At 40.6% G+C, this 12,795-nt stretch overlaps 1 protein-coding gene across 1 annotated transcript in view; it reads right to left on the reverse strand.

Moving 5' to 3' along the window:
* LOC139388423 (ceramide synthase 2-like) overlaps positions 1-2,636 on the reverse strand; it is a 29,133-nt gene extending 26,497 nt beyond the window's left edge. The window contains exon 1 of the mRNA XM_071135081.1: positions 1,416-2,636. The gene's annotated coding sequence lies outside the window, so the exon portion shown is untranslated. The remainder of the gene's footprint in view (positions 1-1,415) is intronic.
* Positions 2,637-12,795: the final 10,159 nt, after the last annotated feature.

The following is a 12,795-nucleotide window of genomic DNA, read 5'->3' on the forward strand; positions in this document are numbered from 1 at the left end:
GTACCGGTAACCCCTGTATATAGCCCGGCTATTTACTGCTGCTCTTTAATTTGTTGTTATTCTTATCTCTTACCTTTTGGGGGATTTTCTTAAAACTGCATTGTTGGTTAAGGGCTTGAAAGTAAGCATTAAGGTCTACTACACCTGTTGTATTTGGCGCATGTGATAAATAACATTTGATTTGATTTGCTGACAGAGTCGTGATGCTTGACTGGAACGATTATGTGTTGTGAAGCTAGCCACAATAAGGATTAGGCACAATAGTGGAATTTACTGGTTGCCTTCAAAATAAAAGTACCTCTTTGAAAGTGATGCAGAATGTTACTGGTGGAATCATGCCATATTTAGACTAGATCATGTTAAACAAAGTTAGAATGTGAAGCAATGAAATGGGGTATCAGTCTACTCGGTGACACCCAGAGAACACAGTGAAATAAGTATGCTAAAGTCTAATATATCCAGTGTAATTTCAACGTTTTTTTAATGTACAAATTATAATCATTTTTTAAATTTTATATTACAACATTCCAAACTCGTTTAGCATGATCTATTTAACTATGGCATAATTGACAGCGATTTGCGTCACTGTCAGTGACATACTTTTATTTTGAAGGCTAACCTCAAAATCCAGTATTGTGGCTAATCCTTATTGTGGCTAGTTTCACATAGATGGGTCCGTCCACCATTAATCAAATACAAGCTGTTATAAATTAGGGTCCTTTTAAATTATGACACCTAGCTATATAGTTAATTGTCTAACTATAGCTACTGAAACAGATGATGTCGTTTTGCTATGTTTTTGGGGAAGAATATTGTTTGCATCCATCAGCTAGCTAGCATCATAGCATACGTGTCGGTGAATCGTTGTGACATATGACATACGAGTGATTGTGTAATCAATGTGTAATACCTACGTAAAAGCTTTATGAACGCGTTAAATGATTATGTGACGTGCAGTCATATTCAGATCCAACAAGCTTATTTGACACATCAAATAGTGTTATTTGAAGTGTAGATTTTTTGACACGAAAAGACCCAAACGGCGTTCCTTTAATCATAGGATAAACGTACATGGCTTGCGTAATGACGCGTGTCCAAGTGATCGCGCTTCATTGTGGGCTGCATGCCTAGATAACCGAAAGGATTAGCGCAGCCACAAAGTCCAAATTGGCTATTGTAGAGAATCATGAAAAAAAATAAGCCTTTTGTTAGTAATTTAATGTTAGGGTTAGGCATAAGGTTAGCAGTGTGGTTAAAGTTAGGGTTACGGGTAGGATTAGGTTGAAAACCTTCAACACTTGAACAGACAACAGAGTACTGGCTATTGTAGAAACACTGCATATTCAGACGAAACCGTTATTCAGTTTATACCACAATAACAGTCTTACTGATGTGATTGAGATAACGGTACTTACTTTGGTCCCAATCCCCTCTCACTGAGGTCCAAGGCGATGTATGAGACTTTGGGTTAGAGCACACGGAACAGATAGCGGTAGCCTATATGCAATTTTCAGAAAGTTCGACCGCTGAGCAGAAAATCAGTCCAGCCAGAGAAAGTATAGCTCCGTGTGTTGAATATATTCTGCCTGCTGCGTTCGTGACGGCCCGGGTGTCTCGTTGTTTTAGATTAGGGTCCGACCTGACCACTTCCGCCGTTTATCCACATCTTTCCATCCAGTCAAAAACTATTTTAATAGGAAGAAGGATTGAGATAAAAAGAAAGAGTAGGTGGGAGAAGTTGAGAGACCGCGAGACGAGTAAAGGCGGGGTTTCTTTCTGTGTCGATGGATATCCGCTCTGATTGTCCTGGATAAATCTAAACTACAAGCTAGGATACTTTATCTTTCGTTGTGTCCCATGTATTCTTTCTCTTCTCTCTGGGGGATAGGGTGGTTGGCCGGTAATAGGCGTAGACCAGCCGAGCTGCTGCGTCTGGAGAACGGACCGCGAGAGGGGTGAGACTAGGAGTGAAATAGAAAATAACTGTGAGGAAGAGTCACAGATGACGTTTAGGCACACGAGAACACTTGGCTGACACACACACATCCGCATTTTGTTTCCGGACCCAATAAACACTTTTACCCTTCTCTCCATAATAATGGTGCGATTAAGGCTATTTACATTACCAACTATTAGTGCGTAAACGACCAAAAAATACAATATAGGCTAACCTAAAAAAATACAATATAGGCTAACCTAAAAAAAAAAACTATATAGGCTAACCTAAAAAATACAATATAGGCTAACCTAAAAAATACAATATAGGCTAACCTAAAAATACAATATAGGCTAACCTAAAAAAAACAATAGGGCCCAGGGTTCCCCAACTGGCAGCACACAGGATGATTTTATTTTGCTGAGTTTTCATTGTTGGACATTAAAGACTGTAAGAACAGCAGGAAATTAGCTCCAAGTGATTTTCAAGTATTTCCACGTGTAATAGATAGACACATTAGATCGTATTCCAATGTAATGAAGGTTTGTTTTGGTCAAATATTATATATGTTTGGACTTCTTGTGGTCAATTACAGTGTACAATGTTATTTGTAATTATCCGCTCAAGAAAAAATCATCCGGCAGCTGAGTGTAGTTTGGGACCCCTGCAAGAGGCCATCTAAATACATGCAATTATGAACAAAAAGTAGCCTAAAAGTGACTTGTTTTATGGGTTTGGACTTTAGACATTATTTGATGACTTGAATGTAGGCCTATCAGTAGCTGTGTGTGTATAAAATCAGTGAGGCAGCCAAGCCAGTAAAAAGCCATATTACAACCTATGTTGTGATAATTGCATTGTTTACTCTATAACCCATTCGTTCATACCCCACCGTGATATTCAGTAAGGCTGTGACAGCACAAATACGTCACACATTGGCGGAATAAATTCAACTACACATACGTTTGTTTCATCATAAAATAGGATCGCAACATCTGTCTAGTGAAGTCCACAAAGCAAATATTGCATACAATCAGTTTTATCACCTGCAGCAGGGTCATGCAAGTTCGTGCTTTCGACAGTTTACTAAGTAACTACTGATTTAGAACCATTGAGTTACTGCAAGTCAGCACAAAGACAACAGGAATACTGCCTTCACTATTCCAGCACCATTTAAACTTTAACATTTAAACATCAAATCAACAAGGCTATATATGCTTAGTTTAAACTAAACTTGTTGATTTGATGTTTAACAACAAACCTAAAGATACCAAAATACATTTAGTCCAATCAATAATGCTAAATATCCTGTGGCTGTCCATGGCACTGATTTCTGTGTGTATGTGTGCCTGTAAAACAATAAATGTTGCCTCACCCTACTTGAAGACTAGTTGAACGCCAATGCCATCCTCCTCTCTTTCATGTTGGCAAACCGGTCTATTTAGTTTAGCTTAGTTTATTCATTCGACCATTTAAAAAAACAAGCACACATAAAACTTGAAAAAGACATACATGCACATAAATAAAATCATGGAGGATAACACGCAACAAAGTCTGGGACTTATTTCCATTGTGGTCCTCTTGAGACAAGATGGCTAGACAATATCGAACACAGTTAAACACAGTATGGCAGTGAAATAGTAAAACAATAACAGAGGAGAAGAACACCTATCTCGTCATTCCAGTTACTGGGGTTATTCATATGGGCACAGAAGACATCAAACATATTTTTACTTTATTTTTATAGCTGCCCAGAGAGGAAGTTTTTTTGTGTTTTTTTTAAAGGTATTCTATGGCTCTGTCACACAGTACAGTTTTTGTTTTTGTTGTCATAGGCTACATTGCTAAAATGCTTGCTAGCCTGACTTCCTTGCATGGACAATGAACCAGCTAAGTTCAATCAATCAATCAAATGTATTTATATAGCCCTTCGTACATCAGCTGATATCTCAAAGTGCTGTACAGAAACCCAGCCTAAAACCCCAAACAGCAAGCAATGCAGGTGTAGAAGCACGGTGGCTAGGAAAAACTCCCTAGAAAGGCTGGAACTTAGTAAGAAACCTAAAGAGGAACCAGGCTATGAGGGGTGGCCAGTCCTCGTCTGGGTGTGCCGGGTGGAGATTATAACAGAACATGGTCAAAATGTTAAAATGTTCATAGATGACCAGCAGGGTCAAAATAATAATAATCACAGTGGTTGCAACAGGTCAGCACCTCAGGAGTAAATGTCAGTTGGCTTTTCATAGCCGATCATTCAGAGTATCTCTACCACACCTGCTGTCTCTAGAGAGTTGAAAACAGCAGGTCTGGGACAAGGTAGCATGTCCGGTGAACAGGTCAGGGTTCCATAGCAGCAGGCAGAACAGTTGAAACTGGAGCAGCAGCACGACCAGGTGGACTGGGGACAGCAAGGAGTCATCAAATAAAAGTACTCAAAAATATAAAAAGTAAAGTACAGATACCCCAAAAAACAACTTAAGTAGTACTTTAAAGTCTTTTTACTTAAGTACTTTTACACCACTGCCACTGAGACATATAGTGTGGCGCACATGTAGGCTATACCAAAAGTTGCGCGTAATTGGAATAGCATTTTGAATTATGTCACCACTGGTCCCCTATAGCTGAGTGGGCGGGACAGATGGGGACAAGAGTTAAAACATCACTGACTTCTATGCAACCGGATAGTAAGTGGCTGATCGGGCAATTTGCACGTGAAGCTGAACATCGAGTTCAAAGGGAGGATGAGATGAGACCAGACAAGCACAGTGCTGAACATCGAGTTCAAAGGGAGGATGAGATGAGACCAGACAAGCACAGTGCTGAACATCGAGTTCAAAGGGAGGATGAGATGAGACCAGACAAGCACAGTGCTGAACATCGAGTTCAAAGGGAGGATGAGATGAGACCAGACAAGCACAGTGCTGAACATCGAGTTCAAAGGGAGGATGAGATGAGACCAGACAAGCACAGTGCTGAACATCGAGTTCAAAGGGAGGATGAGATGAGACCAGACAAGCACAGTGCTGAACATCGAGTTCAAAGGGAGGATGAGATGAGACCAGACAAGCACAGTGCTGAACATCGAGTTCAAAGGGAGGATGAGATGAGACCAGACAAGCACAGTGCTGAACATCGAGTTCAAAGGGAGGATGAGATGAGACCAGACAAGCACAGTGCTGAACATCGAGTTCAAAGGGAGGATGAGATGAGACCAGACAAGCACAGTGCTGAACATCGAGTTCAAAGGGAGGATGAGATGAGACCAGACAAGCACAGTGCTGAACATCGAGTTCAAAGGGAGGATGAGATGAGACCAGACAAGCACAGTGCTGAACATCGCGGTAATGAATGTAAAGTCCTCTATATGCTCAAATCACTGTTTATTGGTCGCATACACAGTTTAGCAGATGTTATAGCGGGTGCAGTGAAATGCTTATGTTACTAGCTCCTAATGCAATGCAGTAAAATGTCAAACAAGTAGGCTCCACAAATAATAAAACATTATAAATAAATCTTGAAATGTTGGAATGAATCCAGTTAACCCAAATGGCTCTGTAACAGTTATCCAAATGCAATCTATAAGGATATACACCGGATGAATTTACACAAGATATACTAAGAATGACATGTACAGCCAACACAACACTGTACACCAGTAGATATATTACAGTGAGCTACTCTATGTCAAACATCTAGTATATAAGTAAATATGTGGTGTGGTGTGTAGTAGAAATAATAGAAGGAGCTATGTGGAGAATACAGTATTTTAATACACAGTACATAATCCCATTTGGCAAAATGGAGTTGCAGGAATTTAGCTTCCGGACCAGAGTCTGAAATATAAAAATACAGTAGGCCTATATGCATGGGGATTTTGGAATAGGTGGGACACTGTCACGTTCTGACCATAGTTCTTTTGTGTTTTCCTTGTTTTAGTGTTGGTCAGGACGTGAGCTGGGTGGGCATTCTATGTTGTGTGTCTAGTTTGTCTATTTCTATGTTTGGCCTGATCTGGTTCTCAATCAGAGGCAGGTGTTAGTCATTGTCTCTGATTGGGAACCATATTTAGGTAGCCTGTTTTGTGTTGGGATTTGTGGGTGGTTGTTTCCTGTCTTTGTGTTTTATGCACCAGTTAGGACTGTTTCGGTTTTCACGTTTATTGTTTTGTATCCTGTTTGAGTTACCTTATTAAATGAACATGAACTCTAACCACGCTGCGTTTTGGTCCGCCTCTCCTTCCCAGGAAGAAAGCCGTTAGACACGCTTTGCATTTATGTCTCCTGTAACCTTTTTCGACATCTATCCAACATATCCCAAAGCCACATAATACATTTCTGAAATCCTCAAGACGTTTCCTTATCACACACACACACAAAATATCATATTCACTGGAGACATAAGACACACATTTGTGTACGCTGAGTCAAAACCATATTTTCAGTTTGTATTGGTAGACTGGGACAGCAGGTCAGGTGAACTAGAACACATTGTTATAGTGTTAATTGTAACCCAATGACAATTTGATTTTGTGTGATTAGGAGACATCTGAGGATTTCAGAATGTATCATGTGTAGGGCTAATTTGTTGGCTAGAGGTCTGAAGAGGTTACAGAAGAGGGAAATGCAAAAAGGGTCTCACTTTTTCTGAATTGACTCAAATAGCAGTACTAATAACAGTACTACAAGAGAACAGGATATAGTTATACAACAACAGAGCCCTGTCTAGCCTAAGTACAGGAGGTCCCTAATGTAAACTGGAACTCTTTACTCCATTGGAAAAGCCTATAAGACTGTCCCACTTCAGCTTCTCCATGCGGTCCCACTTCAGCTACTCCATGCGGTCCCACTTCAGCTACTCCATGCTGTCCCACTTCAGCTACTCCATGCCGTCCTACTTTAGCTACTCTATGCTGTCCCACTTTATCTACTCCATGCTGTCCCACTTCAGCTACTCCATGCCGTCCCATTTCAGCTACTCCATGTTGTCCCACTTCAGCTACTCCATGCTGTCCCACTTCAGCTACTCCATGCCGTCCCATTTCAGCTACTCCATGTTGTCCCACTTCAGCTACTCCATGCTGTCCCACTTCAGCTACTCCATGCTGTCCTACTTCAGATACTCCATGCTGTCCCACTTCAGCAACTCCATGCCGTCCTACTTTAGCTACTCCATGCTGTCCTACTTCAGCTACTCCATGCCGTCCTACTTTAGCTACTCTATGCTGTCTCAACTTAGCTACTCCATGCTGTCCCACTTCAGCTACTCCATGCCGTCCTACTTTAGCTACTCTATGCTGTCTCAACTTAGCTACTCTACGCTGTCCCACTTTATCTACTCCATGCTGTCCCACTTCAGCTACTCCATGCCGTTCTACTTCAGCTACTCTATGCTGTCTCAACTTAGCTACTCCATGCTGTCCTACTTCAGCTACTCCATGCCGTCCTACTTTAGCTACTCTATGCTTTCTCAACTTAGCTACTCCATGCTGTCCCACTTCAGCTACTCCATGCCGTCCTACTTTAGCTACTCTATGCTGTCCCACTTTATCTACTCCATGCTGTCCCACTTCAGCTACTCCATGCCGTCCTACTTTAGCTACTCTATGCTGTCTCAACTTAGCTACTCCATGCTGTCCCACTTCAGCTACTCCATGCCGTGCTACTTTAGCTACTCTATGCTGTCCCACTTGATCTACTCCATGCTGTCCCACTTCAGCTACTCCATGCCGTCCTACTTTAGCTACTCTATGCTGTCTCAACTTAGCTACTCCATGCCGTCCTACTTCAGCTACTCCATGCAGTCCTACTTTAGCTAGCTATGGTTGAAAAACAATGACTGAATTACAAAATGGAAACATAATATTAGCAACTTTTGAATGTATTTTGATGCACCAGTACATAGTATGCACATTTACATCACCATTTGGCACAGAGCATTATTTATGACAGTTTTATACCTTAACATCAAAACAGAAAAAAACGTTTGAAGTTTGCTCTGACCCCCTTGATGAGGTGACACCAATGAATTGATGTGATTTGGATCATGTGGTTTCTCAGCAAGGATTTAGTAACCAAGACCAATAAATAAACCCTTAGGATTAAGCTGTGCCAGTTGATATGATGTCCCACTCTTTCTGAACTCACCCTAAGTGAATGGTGTGTGTAAAGACAGTATGGACAGTATGTGAATAGAAAAGGTGTGTACAGCAGTAGTTATATAAGATAAGCCATCACTAGAATACAGTATAAACAATGCATTAGGAAAGTATTCAGACCCCTTGAATTTTTCCACATTTTGTTACATTAGTCTTATTCTAAAATATATATATTTTTAAATTCTCATCAATCAACACACAATACCCCATAATGACAAAGCGAAAACAGGTTTTTAGAAATGACTTATGTAAATATCTTATTTGCATAAGCATTCAGACCCTTTGCTATGAGTCTCTAAATTGAGCTCAGGTGCATCCTGTTTCCATTGATCATCCTTGAGATGTTTCTACAACTTGATTGGAGTCCACGGGTAGTAAATTCAATGTATTGGACATGATTTGAAAAGGCACACACCTGTCACAGATGATGCTGACATGCTTTTGCATGTCAGAGCAAAAACCAATCCATGAGATTGAAGGAATTGTCTGTAGAGCTCCGAGACAGGATTATGTCGAAGCACAGATCTGGGGAAGGGTACCAAAAAATTTATTATTTCTGCAGCTTTGAAGGTCCCCAAGAACACAGTGGCCTCCATCATTCTTAAATGGAAGAAGTTTGGAACTACCATGACTTCCTAGAGCTGGCCACCCGGCCAAACTGAGCAATCGGGGCAGAAGGGCCTTGGTCAGGGAGGTGACCAAGAACCCGGTGATCACTCTGATAGAGCTCCAGATTTCCTCTGTGGAGATGGGAAAACCTTCCAGAAGGACAACCATCTCTGCAGCACTCTAACAATCAGGCTTTTATAGTAACAGACGGAAGCCACTCCGCAGTAAAAGGCACATGACAGCCCACTTGGAGTTTGCCAAAAGGCACCTAAAGATTCTCAGGCCATGAGAAACAAGATTCTCGGGTCTGATGAAACCAAGATTGAACTCTTTAGCCTGAATGCCAAGCATCACGTCTGGAGGAAATCTGGCACCATCCCTACGGTGAAGCATGGTGGTGGCAGCATCAGGCTGCGGGGATGTTTTTCAGTGGCAGGGACTGGGAGACTAGTCAGGATCGAGAGAAAGATGAACGGAGCAAAGTACAGAGAGATCATTGATAAAAACCTGCTCCAGAGAGCTCAGGACCTCAGACTGGGGCGAAGGTTCACCTTCCAACAGTACAACAACCCTAAGCACACAGCCAAGACAATGTGGCTTCGGGAGAAGTTTCTGAATGTCCTTGAGTGACCCAGCCAAAGCCTGGACTTGAACTCGATCGAACATCTCTGGAGAGACCTGAAAATAACTGTGCATCGATGCTCCCCATCCACCCTGACAGAGCTTGAGAGGATCTGTAGAGAAGAATGGGAGAAACTCCCCAAATACAGGTTTGCCAAGCTTATAGCGTCATACATACCCAAGAATACTCAATGCTGTAATCGCTGCAAAAGGTGGTTCAACAAAGTACCGAATAAAGGGTCTGAATACTTATGTAAATGTCATATTTCCGTTTTTTATTTTTAATACATTTGCAAAAATGTCTAAAAACCTGTTTTTGCGTTGTCATTATAGGGTATTGTGTGTAGATTGATGAGGGGGAAAAACAATTGAATACATGTTTGAATAAGGCTGAAACGTAACAAAATGTGGAAAAAGTCAAGGGGTCTGAATACTTTCCCAATGCACTGTACATGTAAAGTGGGTAAAACAGTATGTAAACATTATTAAAGTGACCAGTGTTCAATGACTATGTACTGTAGATGGTGCATCAGTCTCTAAGGTGCAGGGTAGAGTACCAATGGTAGCTGGCTAATGATATTGTCTAAGTTTCAGGGCAGGGCACTGCTCATTTTTCAGTATAACATTTAGAATGTTGATTCAGGTGTTAACTCTCTAAGAGTGCAGTTAACACTCATTGGTGTAAAATAACCCCAGTGTTGGTGTTAATTACTAGTGTTGAGTGTGACAGTTTGTGTCATTTTTACTTAGTGGAGAATAAAACATTCCCATCAAAACCACGTCCATCATTATCATATTTCCCAGCATGCCCACTGCAACTAGATTTTTTTTAGGATTGTTTTTAATAACTGTGTTTTTGCATTACACTAATTGATTGATTAATCTTATGCAACACAAAGATAAACAACATATATATTTTTTAACTAATCCAATCAGTTAATTAGATGTATTATCAATGACTCTATGTACAGTAGATGGTGCATCAGTCTCTAAGGTGCAGCCTGGTTCCTCTCCAGGTTTCTTCCTGAGTTTTGGCCTTTCTAGGGAGTTTTTCCTAGCCACCGTGCTTCTACACCTGCATTGCTTGCTGTTTGGGGTTTTAGGCTGGGTTTCTGTACAGCACTTTGAGATATCAACTGATGTACGAAGGGCTATATAAATACATTAGATTTGGATTATTTTTTGTTGTTGATTGAGTTACACCAACGAGTGTTAATAATTTGTTCCTAACCCTGAAAGTTGTTCTGAATGCAGGTTGTGTCACACCCTGACCTGAGTATTCTTTGTTTTCTTTATATATTTTGGTTAGGTCAGGGTGTGACATGGGTGATGTATGTGTTTTTGGACTGTCTAGGTTTTTTTTGTAGGTTTATGGGGTTGTTTACCATCTAGGTGTTTATGTATGTCTATGGTTGCCTAGATTGGTTCTCAATTAGAGGCAGCTGTTTATCGTTGTCTCTGATTGGGAACCATATTTAGGCAGCCATCTTCTTTGGGTATTTCGTGGGTTATTGTCTATGTGATGTTGCATGTTTGCGCTCAGTATTGATAGTGGTCACGTTTGTTTAGTGTACTTCATGTTTTTTCGTCTATCATTAAAAGGATGTATTCACATCACGCTGTGCTTTGGTCTCCTCACTACGACGATCATGACAGGTTGCGTGTGAATATAAATGTAAACTGTTGGATGTCCTAACTCTAGCTGGATTCCAATGGGAGTTACATGTCACTTTGCAAGCCAGAAAAAGTGTGATATATTATTAGAAACAGTTTAGTATTAATGATAACATTCACATACAGTAGAAACTCACTTTGTCAAGTCCATGGAACTGAAAATGAACGAATTCAACAACCATGTCTCTCTCACTAACAAATACAGTCATGGGCGGTAACACTACAATTCACATAAAAAGGCAAGGCACACTGGATAATTATATTGGATTCGTGAGGGCGTGGCATTCAAATAATTATTTTTGGCCACCCGTAAGTGGAAGTGATGTACCAGTTTTATGAGTCTATGGTTATGCTAATTAACATTTGAGCATCTCTGCTACCATTTCTGAAGTTTTTATTAACACATACATAAGAGCATGTGGAAAAAAAGACTTAAAATACTACATAAAGTGTTATTGTATAACCCCATTTTTGTAAACTATATACACTTCATACTGATCAAAATACTATGAGTTGTTATTGCATTTGACTTATTAGGATCCGATGCCAATGGTGACAGCTCGTCTTACTGGGGCCCGACATATAACGAGAAAGACATTACAGACAAAATACTTCACAATTTACATACATTTAAAAACATTAACTTATATGTATGTGCATAACACTGAAAGTGTTCAGTCCCAAACACGGACTCTAGCTCCGTTAATACATGGTTCTAACTTGCGTCCTTTGTCCTGGTCTTGTCCACATGCTCATTGTGCCCACATTTGTAGACAGGTGTAGACAATCAAACGACCCCATACACCTTCAGAGGTAGTCGGACACATATTCTGTCTGTATATCGTACAAGTGTAGACAGATCTGGACAGAGAAACCATTTCAATCGTCATTATCCTGCCCTATAAAAGCATTGACAGGTGGCACCATTAACTGATTACATCAATATGTGTCTTACAATAAATACATAAATATTATTTTGAAAGAATAGCTGTGAAATAATTTGCAGAAAAGAATGGACCAGGAAGTGTAACAGCGTCAGCACTAGCACGGTAATAATTGAACACTCAAAAGTGTGGACCCGTATAGACACTGGCCAGCCTCAGACTTCAGTGCAGAGCTAACCTTTGACTGTGATCTGATTACAATCACATAGCCATCATGCAGTAGCTTTCCCAACTATTTATAAACACCATGCACACTCAGGCTCTCATAAAGAATGACTAATAAACTCTCTCACCCTTGAACACATAAACCTAGATAACTCCTGGTGGTTTGGGGCAGGACTATACCCTACCTACCATATCTACCAGAACCTCTCGAGAGATAACTAACTACCTACGGAGGTGGAGACTGGAATGTGCCTGTCTCGCCCTCTACTGGTCAATTACAATCTATACTGTTCCTTCTCTCTCTCTTTTACATATTTTAACTGTTCCTTCTCCCCTCCACCTCTCTCTCACGGACTTCTCTCTCTCTCTCCCCCCCTCTATCCCTCCCTCTCTCTCTCTTACACACACACACACACACACACACACACACACACACACACACACACACACACACACACACACACACACACACACGCACACGCACACACACACACACACACACACACACACACACACACACACACACACACACACACACACACACAAACACAATAAATAAAACGTATTTGATGTATAATACTTTTTATTTTAACTTAAAAAGAGATTGGATCAAAAACAGACTCAATAAATAAGAAATAAATATCATTGTTGTAATAATTCATTCATAATTATAATTACTCTGACAGAGTCTG

Source organism: Oncorhynchus clarkii, chromosome 3 (assembly GCF_045791955.1).
Source record: "Oncorhynchus clarkii lewisi isolate Uvic-CL-2024 chromosome 3, UVic_Ocla_1.0, whole genome shotgun sequence".
NCBI classification, from domain to species: domain Eukaryota; kingdom Metazoa; phylum Chordata; class Actinopteri; order Salmoniformes; family Salmonidae; genus Oncorhynchus; species Oncorhynchus clarkii.